The 7314-nt window shown below is 55.8% G+C and overlaps 1 long non-coding RNA gene across 1 annotated transcript; it reads right to left on the bottom strand.

Moving 5' to 3' along the window:
• Nucleotides 1-1855: 1855 nt before the first annotated feature.
• LOC129152045 (uncharacterized) lies at nt 1856-6993 on the bottom strand. Its single transcript, XR_008558773.1, has 2 exons — nt 6887-6993; nt 1856-2129 (listed from the first exon to the last, which is right to left on the bottom strand). It is a non-coding gene; the product is annotated as an uncharacterized LOC129152045 (long non-coding RNA).
• Between the last annotated feature and the right edge of the window lie 321 nt (nt 6994-7314).

Genomic DNA, 7314 nt, shown 5'->3' with positions numbered 1-7314 from the left:
ATCCTCACCTCCATGGGAAATCCTGGGTCTTTCTACTTTGGGGTATCCTTAGACTTGGCAGGACAGGATGTCCCCACTCCTTTCCCCATGATGGAGATGAGTCCTTGGGTGTGTCCAAAGTTGACCTCCTACCCTTGGGCATGGCCATGAGGGAGGCCCTGAGTCTGGAACCAGCCTCGGGCCTGGAGCTCAGCACCAACCTAGAGGAGGGGTCCTTGTGGCCCCAGAGCCAGCTCACTCACTCCTGGAGGTAGTCTGGGGATTCCTTCAGGTAAGCCCATCTTTGGTTGTGGGGGTTGAAAAGCACCTCCCCTCTGTGAGGAAGGTGTCACATGGGGGCTCGAAGATATTGACGCTGAAGGGAAATCCTGAGAGCACAGAGGTTCTTTGTGAAGGACAGAGAAAGGGGGAGGGAACATGGGAGGTGGGAGATGGCAGGTGACCAATGAATGGAATGAGCCAATGAGGACATTGGGGATGGGGCACTGTGACCACATGAAAAACTGTAGAAATTAGTGTCAACTCTCAATGTCAGAATGGGTCCAGGTTGAAAAATCAGTGCGCACACTGATTGATCTCATTTGGTAGGGTCATTCCCTGTTCTCTGGGCTCAACACCAGGCCCCTGATGGCCTGTCCCAGGTATGACACTGGCTTCCTTACACTGCACTGAAAGTCCTGGGGCTCAGGGGTGCAGGCGATGGCAGGGGACCAAAGGGGTGGCTTTGGAATGACTGTGAGGTTCCGGGTGGCACTGTTGTGTCCACCCTGAGGCCATGTGCATGGGGTCTGCTCCGTGTGTACATGCTGTGGGTCAGCAATTAGGCATCTATGCTGGGCACCTGGGAGCTTGGTGTCTGACCTTTTCTTCACTCAGCTGCTCAGCCCTCCACATCCTGGCCAGGTAATTTCTGGCCACATCTCCTGGGTTGTCCCTCTCCCTGCCGATCTCTGCCCGGCGGCCCTCTCCAGCTGACGCATGCCTCCTTGCACCACATCTGAACCAGACTTTGCCCTCTGCTCCTTAACTAGAGGGAGGGCAATTCCAAAGACTCCCTCTGTCCATTCTCCTTCAGAGTTCCCCTCAGATACTTGGTGGCTGTCCCAAGGGAGAGCAGCCGATGCTCAGACAAGGTGTCATTCCCTGAACGTGGCCACGTGACTCCAGGCTTAGGAGGGTTTGTGGGAGAGTGGGCACTGTAGCCCATTGGCTTTCTGAAGATGGGACAGCAGGCTTCTGGCTTCTCTCCTCCTCTCACACCTGCCACACCCTGAGGGCCAGCATGGTCACTTGTGCATCCCAAGGTGGCAGAGACAGTGCCCCCTGGAAAGACAGTGAACACGTGATGAGGGTCCTCCAGGTACCAGGACATGTGATTGCCTCCCGGTTCAATGACCAGGCCCTGACTCTTTCTATCCCAGCTTCAGAGTCAGGCCAAAGCCTCAAGCCCACTAGTGCCTGCCTGGCTCACTGGGAAGAGATGGGAAAGGTTTTCTGATGGGGAGGAACATGGTGGTCAGAGATGTGGAGGGATGCGGCTGGCCTCTCACAGACCTTCGGCCCCAATGACCTAGTGCAGCAGAAGGCTGTGGAAAGGCAGGGAGCAAGTGCAGGAGGCCCATGAGAAAGTCACGGGGACTGGCCCACCCTTTTGGGAAGGACTCCTTTCCCGAGGCCTCACCACACCTTTCTCTTTGTTGTGTCTTCCAGATTCATGGATAACTCATCCCACAAGTCCACTCACAAGTGCCCTTTCTGCAACAATAGAAGGTACACAACCCTTCTCCTTCCCAGGGCCACAGTCTGCTTCTGAATCATACACGGGATGGATTGTGAAAGGAAGAGGCAACACCTGGGCCATCCTCATCCTTGTTTTTTGGGGGACGGGAGCTGAGATGGGTCTCTGACCAGGTCCTTGTCCAATATGGTTGGCTGATGACTTCTCACCAGTGGGCTTCTGAGAGTAGGCTGGGCCACGACCCGCCGCCATAGCTCAGGGTCAGCCTGGGAAGCCTGCTGGGACCTGCTGCGACCCCAATGCAGGATCACCGTGAGGGCTGTGACGCTCTGTCCTCCATTGTATAGTGGAGGTCGATTGCCCCGAGGACTTTGCCTCAAGTCACGTAGGCCTGTGGAGAAGAAATAAGTGGCTAAGGAGGTCATGGCCTTGGGCTGTCCCTGGAACCATGGAACTCTGCCCTGGGTGGCCCTGGGAAATGCTGGGGGCATTCTTGCTCACCTCCATGGGCAATCCTGGGGCTCCTTACTTTGGGGCATCCTTAGACATGGTATGACAGGATGTCCCCAATCCTTACCCCATGATGGAGATGAATTCTTGGGTGTGTCCAAAGTTGAGTGTCTACCCTTGGGCGGCCATGAGGGAGGCCCTGAGTCTGTAACCAGCCTCGGGCCTGGAGCTCAGCACCAACCTGGAGGAGGAGTCCTTGTGCCCCTGGAGCCAGCTCACTCTCCCCTGGAGGGTGTCCGGGCATTCCTTCAGGGCAGCCCATCCCTGGGTGTGGGAGTTAGTAAGCACCTCTCCTCTGAGGATGGTGTTACATGGGGGCTCTCCAAGATAGTGACACTGAAGGGACATCCTGAGAGCATAGAGGTCCTTTGTGAAGGACAGAGAGAGTAGAAGAGAGCAGGGGAGGTGGTAGATGGCATATGGCCAACAAATGAAATGAGCCAATGAGGACACTAGGGATGGGACATTGTGACCCCATGGAAAACTCTAGAAATTTGAGTCAACTGTCAATGTGAGAATGGGTCCAGGCTGAAAAATCAGTGTGCACTTTGATTGATCCCATTTGGTGGGGTCATTTCCTGTTCTTTCTCTGGGGTCTACACCAGGGCCCCAGTGGCATGTCCCAAGCATGACACTGGCTTCCTTATACTACACTGGAATTCCTGGGATTTAGGCAGGCAGGCGATGATGGGGACAGAAGGGGTGGCTTTGGAAGGACTGTGAGGTTCCGGGTGGCACTGTTGTGTCCACCCTGAGGCCTTGTGCATGAGGTCTGCTCCGTGTGTACATGCTGTGGGTCAGCAGTCTGGCATCTGGGCTAGGCACCTGGGAGCTTGGTGTCTGACCTTTTCTTCACTCAGCTACTCAGCCCTCCACATCCTGGCCAGGTTGTTCCCGGCCACCTCTCCTGGGTTGTCACTCTTCCTGCCCACCTCTGCCCGTCGTCCCTCTCTTGCTGACCCATGACTTTTGGCACCCCATCTGGACCAGACTTTTGCCCTCTGTCTCCTTAACTAGAGGGTAGGTGATTCCAAAGACTTTGTCTGTCCATCCTCCTTCTCAGTTCATATCAGACACTTGGTGGCCATCCTGGGAGAGAGCAGCCGACGGTCAGAGAAGGTGGCACTTCCCTGAACGTGGCCCCGTGATTCCAGGCTGAGGAGGGCTTTGTGAGAGAGTGGGCACTGTAGCCCATTGGCTTTCTAAAGATGGGACTGCAGGCTTCTGGCTTCTGTCCTCCTCTCACACCTGGCACACCCTGAGGGCCCGCATGGTCACTTCTGCTTCCCAAGGTGGGAGAGACAGTGCCCGGGATGGCAGTGAACACGTGATGATGGTCCTCCCGGTACCAGGACATGAGATTGCATCCGGGTTCAATCACGAGGTCCTGACTCTTTCTATTCCAGCTTCAGAGTCAGGCCAAAGCCTCAAGCCACCAGTGCGTGCCTGGCTCATGCGGGAGAGATGGGAAAGGTCTTCTGATGGGGAGGAACATGGCGGTCAGAGATTGGAGGGATGTGGCTGGCCTCTCACAGGCCTTCGGCCCCGATGACCTAGTGCAGCAGGAGGCTGTGGAAAGGCAGGCAGCACAAGCAGGAGGCACATGGTAAAGTCTCGGTGACTGGCCCACCCTTTTTGGAAGGACTCCTTTCCTGAGGCCTCACCACGCCTTTCTCTGTGTTGTGTCTTCCAGACTCATGGACAACTTATCCCTCAAGTCCACTCACAAGTGCTTCTTCTGCAACTACAGAAGGTACCCGACCCTTACCCCTCCCAGGGCCACACTCTGCCTCTGAATCACTCACAGGATGTAACATGACAAGAAGAGGCTCCACCTGGGCCATCCTCATCCTTGTTTCTTTTCGGACAGGGACAGAGGAGGGTCTCTGATTAAGTCCTTGTCCGACATGGTTGGCTGATGACTTTTTCCCATTGGGCTTCTGGCAGGAGGCTAGGCCAGGACCCTCCACCCTAGCTCAGTGTCAGCCCTGGAGGCCTGATGGGACCTGTTGAGACCCCAGTGCTGGCTCAGCCTCAGGAGCTGTGAAACTCTGTCCTCTCCTGTCTGAGACAGGTTGATTGCCCCTGAGGGCTTTGCCTGAAATCAGGCAGGACCATGGAGAAGAAATAAATGGATAAGAAGGCCATGACCTCAGCTTGTTCCTGGAGCCATGGAACTCTGCCTGGGTGGCCCCAGGGGGGATGCCGGGGGCAATCCTGCTCACCTCCATGGGCAATCCTGGGGCTCCTTACTTTGGGGCATCCTTAGACCTGGCAGGACAGGATATCTTCAATACTTTCCGTGGATGGAGATGAATCCTTGGGTGTGTCCAAAGTTGACCTCGTACCCTTGGGCATGGCCATGAAGGAGGCCCTGAGTCTGGAAACAGCCTAGGGCCTGGAGCTGAGCAACGACCTGGATGAGATTTTTTGTGTCCCCGGAGCCAGCTCACTCTCCCCTGGAGGGCGTCTGGGGATTCCTTCAGGGCAGCCGGTCCCTCGATGTGGGGGTTGGTAAGCACCTCCCCTCTAAGGATGGTGTCACATGAGGGCTCCAATATAGTGATACTGAAGGGACATCCTGAGAGCACAGAGGTCCTTTGTGAAGGAGAGAGGGAGTGGGAGGGAGCAGGGGAGGTAGAAGATGGCAGGTGGCCAATGAATGGAATAAGCCAATGAGGACCCTAGGGATGGGGCATTGTGACCCCATGGAAAACTCTAGAAATTGTGTCAACTCTCAATGTGGAATGAGTTGAGGCTGAAAAATCAGTGTGCACACTGATTGATCCCATTTGGTAGGGTCATTCCCAGTTCTCTGGGGTCAACACCAGGACCTGGGTGGCCTGTCCCAGGTATGACACTGGCTTCCTTACACTGCACAGAAAGTCCAGGTTCTCAGGGAGGCAGGCGATGGTAGGGGACAAAGGGGTGGCTTTGGAAGAACTGCGAGGTTCCGGGTGGCACTGTTGTATCCACCCTGAGGCCATGTGCATGGGGTCCACTCCGTGTGTACACGCTGTAGGTCAGCAATCTGGCATCTGCGCTGGGCACCTGGGAGCTTGGTGTCTAACCTTTTCTTCCGTCAGCTACTCAGCCCTCCACATCCTGGCTAGGTGAGTCACGGCCACCTCTCCTAGGATGTCCCTCTCCCTGCCCACCTCTGCCGGTCTTCCCTCTCCAGCTGACCGATGGCTCCTTGAACAACATCTAGCCCAGACTTTTGCCTTATGTCTCCTTAACTAGAGGGGGGATTCCAAAGACTCCGTCTGTCCATCCTCCTGAGTTCCCATCAGATACTGGGTGGCCGTCCCGTGGAAGAGCAGCCAATGGTCAGGGAAGTGCCTCCCCTTCCATGAACGTAGCCCCGTGACTCCAGGCTGAGGAGGGCTTTGTGGGAGAGTAGGCACTGAAGCCCATTGGCTTTCTGATGACTGGACAACAGGCTTCTGGCTTCTGTCTTCCTCTCACACCTGCCACAGCCTGAGGCACAGCATGGTCGCATCTCCATCCCAAGTGGTTAGAGATAATGCCTTGGGAAGAAAGTGATCACGTGATGACGGTTCTCTGGGTACCAGGACATGTGATTGCCTCCAGGTTCCATCACCAGGCCCTGACTCTTTCTATCCCAGCTTCAGATTCAGGCCAAAGCTTCAAGCCCACCAGTGCTTGTCTGGCTCATAGCGGAGAGATGGGAAAGGTCTTCTGATGGGGAGGAACATGGCAGTCAGAGACTTGGAGGCATGCGGCTAATCTCTCACAGGCCTTCCGCCCACATAACCCATCGGAGCTGGAGGCTGTGGACAGGCAGGGAGCTTGTGCACGAGGTCCATGGGAAAGTCTCTGTGACTGGCCTACCCTTTGGGGAAGGACTCCTTTCCAGGGGCCTCACCACGCCTTTCTCTTTGTTGTGTCTTCCAGACTCACGGACACCTCAGCCCACAAGTTCACTCACAAGTGCTTCTTCTGCAACAACCGAAGGTATAAGACTCTTTCCCCTCCCAGGGCCTCACTCTGCCTCTGAATCACGCACGGGTTGGAACGTGACAGGAAGGGGCTCCACCCGGGCCATCCTCATCCTTGTTTCTTGGGGGTCGGGAGAAGAGGTGGGTCTCTGACCAGGTCCTTGTCCGACATGGTTGGCTGATGACTTTTCCCCAGTGGGCTTCTGGGAGGAGGCTAGGCCAAGACCAGCCGCCATAGTTCAGTGTCAGCCCTGGAAGCCTGCTGAGACCTGCTGAGACCCCAGTGCTGGCTCAGCCTCAGGGCTGTGAGGCTCTTTCCTCTCTTGTCTGGTGGAGGTGGATTGCTCCCGAGAGCTTTGCCTCAAGTCAGGCAGGACCCTGGAGCAGAAAGAAGTGGCTAAGGAGGCCATGGCCTTGGCCTGTCCCTGGAGCCATTGAATTGCACCCTGGGTGGCCTCGGGGGATACCGGGGCCAGTCCTGCTCACCTCCATGGGCAATTCTGGGGCTCCCTACTTGAGGCATCCTTAGAACTGGCAGGACAGGATGTCCTCGCACCTTTCCCCGTTATGGAGATGAATCCTTGGGTGTGTCCAAAGTTGACCTCCTACCCTTATGCATGGCCATGTGGAGGCCCTGAGTCTGGAACCAGCCTCGGGCCTGGAGCTCAGCACCGACCTGAAGGAGGAGTCCTTGTGCCCTCGAAGCCAGCTCACTCTCCCCTGGAGGGGGTCTGGAGCTTCCTTTCAGGGCAGCAGATCCTCAGGTGTGGGGTTTGGTAAACACCTCCCCACATTGAGGATGGTGTCACATGGGGGCTCTCCAAGATAGTGACGCTGAAGGGACATCCTGAGATCACAGAGGTCCTTTGTGAAGTGAAGAGAGTGTGGGAGGGAGCAGTGGAGATGGTAGATGGCAGGTGACTAATGAATGGAATGAGCCAATGAGTACCTTTGGGATGGGGCATTGTGACCCCATGAAAAACTGTAGAAATTGGTGTCAATTCTCAATGTGAGAATGGGTCAAGGCTGAAAAATCAGTGTGCACACTGATTGATCCCATTTGGTGGGATCACTCTCTGTTTGTTCTCTGGGTCAATAGCAGGG

This window comes from Eptesicus fuscus, chromosome 17, assembly GCF_027574615.1.
Source record: "Eptesicus fuscus isolate TK198812 chromosome 17, DD_ASM_mEF_20220401, whole genome shotgun sequence".
Taxonomy (NCBI): Eukaryota; Metazoa; Chordata; class Mammalia; order Chiroptera; family Vespertilionidae; genus Eptesicus; species Eptesicus fuscus.
The sequence above is the reverse complement of the archived record's forward strand: the minus strand, read 5'-3'. Positions and strand labels throughout refer to the sequence as shown.